The following is an 11,327-nucleotide window of genomic DNA, read 5'->3' on the forward strand; positions in this document are numbered from 1 at the left end:
AAAGAAAATCGATTAAAAAGGGAACCCAAACATGTCCTAAGGAATCCTTGAGCCTAGTTGTTGTTTCTTACGTTTTGTTTTTCAAAATGAAACCACATTAATGTATAAATATGAAATTAGGTTTCCTATCTATGAAATATTTTGTAATTATGAAAATTTTTACGGTGCCCTACATTTATTTTTAACTGTTAAATTTATTTTCCAGTGGAATTTTGGGGTTCTTGTGTTTTGTAGACTTTATTAGAGGATGCTCATAGTCCTCACATCTCCTACCTGAATGCACCAGTAATCATCTTAGTGTCAGCATCTAGTTCAAATTTTCCCATAATCCACTCACCAGAACTTGTGCCATGACTTTTAGTCCATCTCAGAGAATGCTGAATACCAAAAGCCAACAAGCTCACTGGTAAAACAATGCAACCATGCATTTTTCTGTTCCTCTTCTTTTTTTTTTTTCTTTTCTTTTTTTAGACACAGTCTTACTCTGTCATCCAGGCTTGAGTTCAGTGGCGCGATCTCAGCTCACTGCAACATCCACCTCCAACGGTCAAGCAATTCTCCTGCCTCAGTGGTTTGAGTAGCTGAACTACAGGTGAGCACCACCACACCCAGCTAATTTTTGTATTTTTAGTAGAGCCGGGGCTTCATCATGTTGGCCATTTGGTCTCAATCTCTTGACCTCATGATCCACCTATCTTGGCCTCCCAAAGTGCTGAGATTACAGGCATGAGCCACCGTGCCTGGCCATGTTCGTTTTCTTTAAAGAACTTTCTCCTCTGGTTATTCTGTCTGTGAAAAACTTGTGTGCCAGGTCTTATTGTCACTCAGTCCATATTTTTAAACTGACTGAGTGTTTAAAAAGTGTTCATTCACCTGGAGCAGAGTAAGAATTATTTGTATAATATACTAAAATTACTAAATTTATCTCTTAAGATTAATATTCCAGGCAACATGCAAATTGATACATTCACATGTACCTCAGGCCTGGAAAACAAGTTCCAGCTTAAACCTTAAAAATAAATCTCATAAATTTTAATCGTACTTTCTACTAACATGTAATTAGATTTCTTGATATTTCTGGAGCTAAAGGGATATGTGATTATGGATTTGCTATAGGGAGACTTGCGTGTTTTCACACAGATAAGCCCTATGGCCAAGAAGCCTTCATGTACTGTTTACTGTATGTTATAACCAGATGAATTTAATTGAAAAGCACAGTTATCTAGAAGCTTTGACAATTACTTGGAATTTATTTAGTGGCTCAACTCTGGCCTTCATAGATTTTGCATAGCCATGGTAAATGTATGCAATAGATGCAGCAGCACATATTCCTGGGTGATGAGGACAGGCCATTAGCAGATGACTCAGAATCATTTTCTTCAACAGCTCTAGAGACTTAATCAATTTCAGCCAATGCTTGCTTGAGAAAGTGCTTTTACCCCTTTAGGAAATGACTTTAGGTGTTGCATTGATGAATTTTTTAAATAGTTATATATTTATCTTAATATTTGTTACACTTAACATAATTGTAAACCCATGATTTCACATATATTCTTTCTTAAGATAAATAAATAAAAAAGTGTAAGTTTACAGAAAATATTACATAAGGCTGGGCGCAGTAGGTCATGCCTGTAATCCCAGCACTTTGCGAGGCCGAGGTGGGTGGATCACGAGGTCAAGAGATCAAGACCATCCTGGCCAACATGGTGAAACCCCGTCTCTACTAAAAAATACAAAAATCACCTAGGCGTGGTGGCACATGCCTGTAGTCCCAGCTACTTGGGAGGCTGAGGCAGGAGAATCACTTGAACCCGGGAGGTGGAGGTTACAGTGAGCCGAGATTTTGCCACTGCACTCCAGTCTGGCGACAGAGCAAAACTCCATTTCAAAAAAAAGAAAATAAAATATTGCATAAGTAAAACTACATAATATGTTAACATTATGTGAAATTGGCAAAAAAAAATGTGAAAAACATTTTGAGGGAATGAATTTTGTGAAATGATGTTCACGATATGGAGAAGAGTGTTAACATTAGTAGGAGGCAGAAGAAAACAGGAAATACACTAATGCTTATTACTAGAGGTACCATTTTACTGATGGTTATCTCATTTAAACAATTTCAACCATATGAGGTAGGTGTTATTACCATAATTTGCAGGTAATAAAATGCTAAGTAAGTATTGGAGTCAGAATTCAAACAGATGTCTCTCTGCTTCCAAAGCCTATACATTTTTCTCTTCAAAGAAAGAGAAAATAGAAGATAAGGCCAAATAGATATTTAGGAAGCTGTGTTTGATTTCTGGGTCTGGCACTGACTGAATAGCTTATTAAATTGTTGTCTGCTATTTTTCGTCTTTAATGGGCACGAGGACTGACCACTTGTAGTTTGCTTTGGAAATGACAGAAGCCAATACCTGTAATATTTGCAGAGGTTTTCAAGTGAAAGATAAAGGCAGATTACTATGTTATTATTTTAAAATTTTTGATTTAGCTTAGTAGTTCATCAGATCAAAGTATACTTATAAAAATAAAACAGATATTTATGGGCAGTGTCATTCTAACTTTATTTTGTTATTCTGGTAACAATATTGTTCTTTGAACTTAATTATGATAATTGTGTTGGGAAAGACTTAACTTAATAGCAACTAATCACAAAAACCTGGTAGTAAGTAGAAATGTTGATGAGGAGGAAAAGCAGTAAAAATAACTCTTAGTGAAGTCTAGTTCAAAATTTTTCTTTATTACTTCTCTCAGAAAGGAGCCATACATTTCCAGCATAAATGAGTCTTGTTTTTTCAAGATATTCATTATATTAGTCTGTTCTTACTCTGCTAATAAATACATATTTGAGACTGGGTAACTTAACTGGCTCACAGTTCAGCTTGTCTAGGGAGGCCTCAGGAAACTTACAATCATGGCCAAAAACGGAAGCAAACATGCCCTTCTTCACATGGCGGCAGGAAGGAGAAGTGTAGAATGAAGACAGGGAAAGCCTCTTATCAAACCATCAGATCTCGAGAGAACTCACTCACTATCATGAGAACATCATGAGGATAACTGCCCGCATGATTCAGTTACCTCCCATCAGGTCCCTTCGAGGACACATGGGGATTATGAAATTACAATTCAAGATGAGATTTGGGTGGGGACACAGGCAAATGATATAGACATGCCAATGAAATTGAGGTGTTCTTCCTCTTGTCTCTTAGGCCTCCAACAACAACCATTCCACACATCTCTGAACACTTTCACATGTACCACACATACGCATGCTGCAAATACATAGAGTACATGTGCACCTTATACACACACCACAGCTATACAACTCACACACACACCCCACACATACAACTCACACATGCAGCAAACACATAAACACATACACACCATACACCTACACACAGCACTCTACTGACACCCACACACACCATTTGTATCACAAAAATGTTCACACCACTCCATATATACCACATCACACACCAAAGCCACAATACGCGTACACATACTGCTCCACACACCACACAACTTTAACAGGTACCACACACATACTACAGGCAGCACACAAATGCACACACCACTCCAAATATACTCCCACGCACTCACACCACCACCATCCATATGTACAACCCCACACAGTCACACCTTGGAAACCAGGAAATGAGAGAATTAAGATTGCCTATTGACATTTAAAATTTTAAACATATACTTAATAAATCAAAGTTGAAATACACTAAATTGGCTTAAAGCTCTGTTTTCAAAATGTAGGAGAGTTGTGAGTAACCTGTAATCTTACTAAAAATACCATAATGACCCTGCCCCAAATTTGAAGCAGAATCCCCAGAGAAGAACTTGAAATCTGTGCGTTTAATGCACCTCTTACATAACCCTTTTTGAGAAAGAATGGTTCCCTAGTAATACTTGTTTGTCACTTGAGTGAGGCAGGAATGGATTTTCCTGACACTGATGATGCTTCAGGCCCCCCAAGTCCTAGGCTCCTAATATGCAAAACATCTATGAATAAATAATATCTACATCATACATTTGAAGAAGGTGCTCTCTCAGGTGGTAGGAGGGGACAGCAGCCTCTGCCCAAACTTGGGGTAAGGGATTCCTTCTAAACAGAGCGAGGTCAGTTCTGGGGCTGAGGGTAGGGACCCTGCTACCAGGGCACACTTCACCTCCACTTTAACCTCCATTGGCAGAAACCTGACCCTGGTCACCTGGAAATATGCTGGTGCTATTTGATCCCTAGGAAAGATCTGGACCAGAGACTGAAACACAGCTTGGATGCTGCTAGGACCACTGCCTCCCTGCAGGACTGCTGCTCTTGCTGGAGCAATTGCATTAGCAGAGGGCCTTGCAGGTGACATAAAAGGTTTGGTCTTCTCCATGGGACCCTTGCCCTGCTATTTGTCCCCTAGTGCCTGAGGAAGAAACAAGGGAGGAAGACACATATATGGCATTACAAAACAGCTTGAGAAACTAAACTTTTCTAAGCCTTAATTAAAAAAAAGACTGAAATATCTTTCTATTCTCTCTATTGAAAAAAATCATAGTTATATAAAGGATCAAAAAATATAGTAAAAATATTAATTAGTGCATTAAGCAGTTAGTTAATATTAATATTCATGCAAATATATGATTTCTCTAGGTTTTGTGATGCTTTGGTATTTATTAGCCTTCTACATTTGCAAATGTTAGTGATTTGTCATTCTAAATAAATGATCATGTTTATACCAAATTTTGCATTCATGTTTTTCAGAGATATCCGAGTTATGTAAACTTTAGTACTAACCAAACCTGGATCTATCAATGGAATTAAAGAAAATAAACACTCATATAGACATTGCCAAATTTTATTAATGAACTCTTTATCCCGGGGAGATGCTGCCTTGTCCAGCTATGCCAGTTTCCTGCATACTTCTCAGAGATAGCAGTTGTATAGATTGAAACCTGTGTCTGTCAGTCAAAATCCGATTCCACTAAATATCTAAATTATATTCCACGATCATCAGCCACTTCCTGATTACTTGGCTTTCCATGTAGATTTTTAAGAAGAGAGGATGTGCTGCTCAGTTCTAGTTTCATTGGCTGATGTGCGCTGTGCGTTAAGAACCTGGTTTATTTATCTTGTGATCTCTGCTAGTGAGAATCTGTGTTTTAGAAAGTAAGTCACTTTGGGACAGAAAATCAAACTTTTAAACTGGAAAAACTATTGAAGGGCAAATGCTGGTGCTTGGTGTTTGCACCAGGGCAAACATTTCCCATGGAGAAGCGCTCCTTGTACCAACTACTAAAGGCTCACATCTAATACCTCTCAGGGCATTGTTCTCTGCTGATGAAAGCTGCCTCACGCCAGTTTACAAATGCTCACCAGGGGTAAATCACATCCATTGACTGTTGAATGGGGAAGATTAGTGGAGGCTTGGCCTTTCTTGTCCAATCCAGAACAACTCTGAAGACCTGTTCTTGCTCCATAGCTCCCTGTGAGATCTTGTGAAGCTTCTGTTGCTACTGCATTGAAATTCTGTCCAGTCCTGCCTCTCTCACCCCCTTATTAGGTGTTCTGCCTAAGAGCATTTCCTAATAAGATTACTGCATACAAATTTGTTTCCTAATCTTTTTCTTGAGAACCTTGACTAAAACTGTAATATACATTCATTACTTTTTACTTTGAAATGTGATTTGTCATTTAATGTTTGAGCTTCTAGTTTCCATCTTGTCTTTAGTAGTGATGCCTACAAAATAATATGTTCCATTTATGATCAACAGCCGTAAAACTGCTAATCTGAAACGAATTACACAATCTGTTAGGTTTGAAATGTATAAAGGCACAAATGCATGAATGACTAGTGGAATCAACAATGCCTGTTAATATACTACAAGTAACATATTACCAAGTTTCTCGATTGTCTGGTATGTATAGTTTCTCTTATAGTTTATTTAGAAATTCTACTTTACACATTGGCATATTACATAGAATTTAACTCAAGGAAGGCCATTATATTTCTTTTTTTTTTTTTTAAGACGGAGTTTCACTCTATTGCCCAGGCTGAAGTGCAGTGATATAATCACGACTCACTGAAATCCTGCTCCTCGGGTTCAAGCGATTCTCATGCCTCAGCCTTCCAAGTAGCTGGGACTACAGTATGAATTACCACACTCAATTAATTTTTTTGTATTTTTAGACAGGGTTTCACCATGTTGACCAGGCTGGTCTTGAACTCCTGACCTCAAGTGATTTGCCCTCCTCTGCTTTGCAAAGTGCTGAGATTACAGGCATGAGCCACTGTGCCTGGCCAGGCTGCTGTATTTCAGTGTTCCTTTCTCCCAAAAGCAATGAGTACCTCTTGTGAAAGCAAGCATAGTGATGGCCAACAGTGGTGATGGCTTTTGAGGTTGTCAGATGTCTAATATCTTTGGGAGGAGTTATATGACTAAAAATCTAAAATTTCTCCTACATTCGAATAAAGGAAAGAAATAATATTTCTGTGACTTTTGTAGATTAAAATCCAGATTGCTTCTGCTTCATAGGCTAAGAAAATCTGTGCAAACAAACATTAAGTTATCTTCATCCAGGGCACAGATTACGCAGTTGCTAGCCAATTTCCTCTTCCTCTCTTGTGTCAAAGTGATTTGTGGATTTTTTTCCAAAGATGGTTGTTAAAGTGATAATAATGACGTTTATCCTTAGGCAAATTGTGTGTATTGCCAAACCTGCTACTGCTTATTTTAATTTATGAAATTTATAACTGACCCATTGTGTATGTGCCAGTTGAGGAATATGCTACATCTGACCTACTTATGGGACTGATTAGAGGCCAGAAAAAAAGACTTATAAAACTCCATTCTGAGGGCAAAATTTCTCTCAAAATGTTTTCCTGAAACTCATCTCTTTATTTAAATGTGATGGCCAGTTAGACATTGGCTGGAACAAAATTTTTCTGATCTTGAAAATATATTTTTAAGGAAGCAGTAGTAGATATTTTCAGTTTATGTTTCGTTTTGTGAAGAGCTGGAATTACCAACTTTATAGAAGTAGAATTTCTGTGGAATATTTAAATGGACAAAAAAATTTCAAAAGATATAAAATATGTAAATCTTACTAAAGACAGCATATCCTGATGGGAGATAGAATTATAATTTGACTGGGGCCGGGCACGGGGGCTCACGCCTGTAATCCCAGCACTTTGGGAGGCTGAGGCAGGTGGATCACAAGGTCATGAGTTCAAGACTAGCCCGGCCAGCATGGTGAAACCCCGTCTCTACCAAAAATACAAAAAATTAGCCAGGCATGGTGGCAGGTGCCTGTAGTCCCTGCTACTCGAGAGGCTGAGGCAAGAGAATGGCTTGAATACAGGAGGCGGAGGTTGCAGTAAGCCAAGATTGCATCACTGCACTCTAGCCTGGGTGACAGAGAGAGACTCCATCAAAAAAAAAAAAAAAAAGCATCATTATTTGACTAAGAGATTACAAGGTAGTTAAAAATTTTCAGTTTTCTTTAATTGTGGGAGACTAGAAGACATGTCCTGTTATTCAAAGAAATGTTATGGAATAATTAAAATACACATTATTATATACATTAATACACCGAAGCATTAAAATGTCAAAGTAATCGTCCCACACAAACAAGATTCTCTATGTCCCATCCTCCAAGATGAGTGGTACACTTTAAGGAAAGGCTCCAGTCCATCAAAAAAAAAGTGTGTCAAATCTGAAAATTATGTCAAACCTTTCCTAAGGAAATTCATTCTTCAGTGTGCCTTGATTCTAACTTAATGCTGGTACCACATATTATTGTCTTCAGTTTACTTATAGCTCTGCTTCCAGTTTGAGAATTGGCACTCTGGGTTCTTTTGGCAGTCCTTCTTGGACTGATAGCATAAACATGCCTTCTTTGGGCTTCTCCTCAGGGATTTATCCTTCTATTTCCTCCCTGCTCCATCTCTATACACTTGCACATACATATCTGTGCGCTGGCCTTCAAGGCAGCTTTAGCTGAGTGAGGTCTAGACTTACTCATTTTTGTTTTAAACTCAGAGAGGAGAATGAGAAAAATCATACTTCTTTCTCAATCCTGGGCCTACCTCCACTATCCATCTTCATTTTTCTTGTTTGGTTGTCTAAATGCATGTTTCTAAAGTGACACGGGGAGGTGTGGAGAATATATTTGTGTATTTATGTGTTTTGGAGGACCAATTACATAATTCAGTCGTTTCAAAGGAACTATGTTATTCTGCCAGTTACCAGTTAGTTCCTACCCAACTTTGAAAGCCCACTTAGGTCTCTTTAAACTGTTGAAATGTAAATAGTAGAGCATTAGGATGAGGAAGATTATAGAAATATGTCCAAGCAGAGGAAATTTCTCATTTTCAGAAGAATGAAATATAATTATCATTGTTGTATACATGTATATCTTGTGGGACACATTGTTTTTAAATATTTATGTAATACATCAGAGGAAATGATATTTGCTTTGCAAAAAAACACACCCATATGTCAAAGGAAATGAAAATTCAGAGTCATAAATTTGATCAAAGAGATACAGTAATCAGTGCTTTTAAAGATTTTTAAAATGATCTTCAACCAAAATCTGACACAAAAACTAAAACTGTGCAGCTGCTTTGATGGTGATGATGGTTGTGGAGTGGCAGGGAGATTGAGAGAAGGCACAATTGCCACCTCCAGTAATGGCAGCTGAGTCGTCCCTTCAGAGAGCTGAATCCTTTTCGGATTGTCACTTGAAAGTTGTATTAATCCAACCTTTGCATTTCACAGCAGAGGAATCTGAGGCCTAGGGTTTAAGGGACATCACCAGAAATTCCCAGGTAATTTGTGGCAGAGACTTCTTAAATCCTATGTTCCTCATTAGCAGAGTAGGACTTCTTCCATCAAGACACATCAATATGTATACATATTAATCATAATATAAATGTTGCATATTATTATGTACTATGATTATATATGAATTTTATGGAGAAACAGTGTTTTCAAACTGTCTCTCAATTTCCAAACAATTCACAAACTCTTGATTTCTGAACCATCGGAGTAATTTAAAGTAGCCTAGCCCATCCAGATATTTGATCAAAAATACTCCATGAAATAGAGTCTCACTTACTGTAGTCCTGAATTAAGTCATTCCATGGATGGTAAAGAAATATAAATAGCTCTAAAGAGCTTCTACATTTATTCAAAGCTTAGGTTGGCTGCTGCTTGACAATTTTAAGCTGATAAAGAATAAAGGCCACCCTATTTTAAGCTCTTTATCCAGTTGGCTGTTTGAAATGATTTCACAGTTCAGGCAGGGAGGCTAGCTGGGTAAACATATCATTCACAAATAAGTTTTGTAGAATCCAGTGTGGAAATTGAAGAAGCTAGGAGAATGTTTGGCCTTACGACAACTGTGGAATTTGAGTCAAAAATAAAAGTATGCTGGTGATTCCCCATTGACTCAGGGAGTGCCTGCCCAACCCTGGAAGTTATTTCTTTGTGTTCTGTTTTTAGAGGTTTTTAGCTCTGTTCTAAAAAAGAAAGAAATACTGAATGCCTATCATAGGACACTGACTCCATCTTGAAAAAGAAGAAGAGTATAACTCTATAATCTTTCTTGCTAGTCCTTTCCGGTTGTCCTTTTTTAGCCTCTGGGAAAAAGTTCATGGATTTTCTTGCTTGTGGAATCGTTTGTTGCTTGCAGACTCCTTAAAGCAAAGAGGACTCAGTCATATTTGGATTCTATGTAGTGGGTTCTCTGTGCAGATTAATTCTCAAGTCTGATAGCATATTCTCTTTATGATTCCTATGAAATCATTATCCCTGCCTTGATTCACTGACTTACTTCATGCCATCAAGATGGAAACTGTTTGAGAACAACATCCTCCTCTCTGAGTAGGCAAGATTTTACTGTCACAGCACACGTGTACAAAGTAAGATACAGCTGGGAGAGTCATCAGCCCTCAAGGTAGTCATTAGTCCAGTGCAGGTAAGAGTAGGGCAAGATGGGTGGCAGATGAAATTCTTGTTAGGAGTGAAGTATTGCATCACTGTAGACACTATAAAATGCCTCCTATGTGGAAGGGTGTGAACCTAAAGTGCAAAGTCCGTGGACGCTGAAAAGTGGCTGGGCTGGTTTAACAAGATGGGGCAGTAGGAAGAAAGCACAGATTGTGTTTAATCTCTCCTTTTATTTCCATTTCTCCCTCTACATCAACCCTTTCCTAACTACTCCATTCCTTTCACCTTTAGAAATTTCCCTTTAATATTACACCTGATAGACATTGGACTCTGGGCAACCAATCTTCTCCTTTTATAGCTTTAGTTAACCCTTACCTGCCCTGTCCTCTTCCAGGAAAATATTAAACTATTTTGGGTTGAAGTCAAGTGCAGCAATGCTGAAGCATAAGGTGAATAGGCTTTAGAATCAAACAGGCCTGGGTTCTATGATTCCCTTGTATTTCCTGTGTGACTTTAGACAAGTTATTTGAACTATCCGAGTTTCAAATTATCAGTAAAACATGGATAATGTATAGCTAATAGTCATTTTGAAGATTGAGATAAGACATGTAAAGGAGCTAGTATTTAAAAAGATTAGTTTCTTTTCATCCTTTCCAATTTCCTACCAATTCTACTCAAAATTTGTAGATTAACAGAAGTCTTAAATATATGGAATATCTGATGGTGGAAATTTTGAACATGAAAGATATCAATGAAATGATTTCCAAGGAAAATTCCTTTCTGATAGCTTTTCAGTTATGTATGTGAGTATATTTGTATGTTAGGGAGAATGTGTAGGCACAGAGTATGTTGAGTATCTTTTGATTAAGGCTTCATTCTTCCATCTTTGACTTTGCCCCAGGAAGATGACTCATTTGTAATCTTTATCACCTGGCTCCTGCACCCTCTGGCTTTTAATTAGGCTGAGCGTTTGGAGAACCACTGCAAAAGATCTAGAGGCATATATTTCTCTTGGTAACTTACAGGAAGTTTGCCTAAGGTGGCACTGCTGCTCGAGGCAATTAAGGCTCTCATGTCCTCGTGCTTCCTGGTGTGTTGGAGAACAGGGAAAGGAAAGAGTCTCTCTGCCAGATCCCCTAAGGCTGCTGTGCTCTTCTTGGAAGGTCACTTATCCTGTCAAGGCGAATTTCTCGGCATGGCTCTCTCCCAGTTCCAATAACTGCTCCTTCCCTGTGTCGTTTTGGACTTAGGGATGTTAACTCCTTACCAATACAGCATTCTTATACTACGCATTGTGATTTTCTACAGTAACACCTCTGTAAATAGTCTTTTTGCAAACGAACCCTACTCAACTTATCCTAATTTGAGCGTGCCAT

General features: G+C 38.1%; 1 pseudogene; it reads right to left on the reverse strand.

The window, feature by feature from the left end:
- The window catches only part of LOC108298119, a 61,189-nt pseudogene extending 50,164 nt beyond the window's left edge, over positions 1-11,025 (reverse strand).
- Between the last annotated feature and the right edge of the window lie 302 nt (positions 11,026-11,327).

This window comes from Cebus imitator, unplaced genomic scaffold (genome assembly GCF_001604975.1).
Source record: "Cebus imitator isolate Cc_AM_T3 unplaced genomic scaffold, Cebus_imitator-1.0 Scaffold889, whole genome shotgun sequence".
Taxonomy (NCBI): domain Eukaryota; kingdom Metazoa; phylum Chordata; class Mammalia; order Primates; family Cebidae; genus Cebus; species Cebus imitator.